The sequence below is a fragment of the Morone saxatilis genome, unplaced genomic scaffold (assembly GCF_004916995.1).
Source record: "Morone saxatilis isolate NCDOM2014 unplaced genomic scaffold, NCSU_SB_2.0 Contig12, whole genome shotgun sequence".
Classification (NCBI taxonomy): Eukaryota; Metazoa; Chordata; class Actinopteri; family Moronidae; genus Morone; species Morone saxatilis.
The window spans coordinates 130,305-132,508 of record NW_023339674.1 but is presented as its reverse complement, the minus strand read 5'-3'; positions in this window follow the sequence as shown (position 1 = coordinate 132,508).

Here is a 2,204-nt window from a genome sequence, read left to right as displayed (position 1 = left end):
CCACCTCCCAACACGTGGCTACCATCTCCCAATATGTGACTTTGTACCTACCATGTGCTGACTCGTGGTTTTGACCTCCCAATGTGTGGCTACTAATTAGCAACATGTGATTTCAGTATTCCAACATGTGACTACTACATGCTACCCCCTGAAATTATTTCCACAATCCATTGCTGGGCTACCACGTCCCTGTTTGTGACTACTACGGCTACCACTTCTCAACACGTGGCTACCTACTTGCAATATCTTAACATGTAGCTGCCACTACCAACATCTGGCTACCAGTCCTCAACATGTTTTTACCTGTGTTCAACATGTGGCTACAACCTTCCTACAAGTGACTACCAACTTGCAATAACCCAAAATGTGGCTACCACCTCCTAGTCTGTGGTTACCAGTCCTCAACATGTGGCTCTAACAGTCCATCCTGAGAAATACAGGTGGTCCCCTACCGTTAACAGCAGCTAACGTCATTTAATCAGCCTTGCAGCTCTTTATTTGTTTTTGGAATCAGTGACTTTTTAGCAGCTGTGCAACTTTTAAGTGCTTACTGTCACTTTAAGTGTTCACTGTCCCTTTACGTGCTCGTTGCTGAACCAGAGCTTTGGGTCCAGCTTCCCACTGCAACTCTCCAGGGACGGAGGAGGAACTTTAAGTGTCTCTGTTGGTTTGGTACTGTTGCATCTTCAGTGTTTCTGCGTACAGAACCACATTGTTTATATGTGTTTATAATGAATTATCTGCTGTATTTCTGTCCAGTGTGAGTTGAATGTGTTCAGTCTCTCGTTGTGTGCTTTTAATAAAGATATTTATTTCTTCACTTCTGTCCCAGAGCGTGTTGGAATGTGATTTGATTGGGACTTTCCCAGTTTTCTCTTTCACTTCTGTGAGATTCAGCGTTTACTGGAAGTCTTCAGGAAGTCTCAGCCGTTGCCATGGTGACCCCTCAGCTGCTGTTTAAAGTATCAGTCCCTTTAGTTTCACACTGAGTCTGTTTTTCTGGTCTTTCCCTGAGAGTTTGGAGGAAATGTGTTCAATGCTTGATTAAAGCTGCTGTAACCATCAGCTGTACAGGAAGACCCACAACAGCTCACCTGCTTTAAACCCCAGCCAGAGCGTTCAGCTGGAAGACTCACAGCTGTGTTATAATTTATATTATTATATATATTATTTATATTATATGATATTATAATATATTATTATATATATGTATTATATTAATGTTCTTTGGTGTTTGCTCTCTGTGCAGCAGTGGGTTCAGTCTAATTCCTGGTGCTCTCAGGAATCCTCTGAGCTGTTTAAGGAGCTGAGCACATTAATTAAATGTTCTGGTGGTTTTTGTCTTCGACTCAAAGCCTGTTGGCTCCTCAGCTCATCGTCATGGAAACCAGAAGGCTTCAGATGTGAGGTGTGAAGAGTCTCTCGCAGCCTCTCTGCTCTCGCAGCGTTTGTTTTCCAGCAGATTCTTTCAGGATGAAGCCACAGTCTCTGAGTTCAGTTTGAAGAGAGATGAATGCGTCCGTTCTCGGTGTCGTCTACGAGGCGCCTCCTCGTGTCGGACTTTAAAGGTCAATGGTCAAACGAAGCTCAGAGTGTTTGTGTGGATGCAGATTCAGCTCAAAGTGTTGATAAATGTCTTTGGGCTACATCTGCTGTTTTTCATTTATGTGGCATTCAGGGTCCTGCTGGGTCCTGTGACCTCTGCGCTCTGTTGTGTAAGAGAGGACGAGCGTTCTGCTGCGTCTTGTCATTTTAATCTGCTGCTCTGCTGGTATTTCCTGTCCGGAGGAGGAGAAGAAGAGTCAGCAGAAACCAACAGGAGTCAGTTAGAGCTGCAGGAACCACCATCATCATCTTCTTCCTCGTCTTCATCCTCTAAATCTGTCACAAATTAAATCTGTTAGTAAAACAGACATTAATATCTGGGTCCTGATCCCGGAATATTGATCTTGATCAGCCTGATCAGTAATCAATACTCACCTTATTAAAGCATCAATCAAACTAATACCGTCAGACAACCTTATCAGACTTTAGCAGTTAGCTAGTGTTTCTGTAGTGGAGACACAGTGTATTCTGATCAATATCATCCATAAAGATCAGATCAACTTTATTGATCCCACACTGTTACAGATCCAGATACAACACAATAGATAATAAAAAAAATATAAAATAAAAAGAAATAGAAATAATAACAATAATAACAA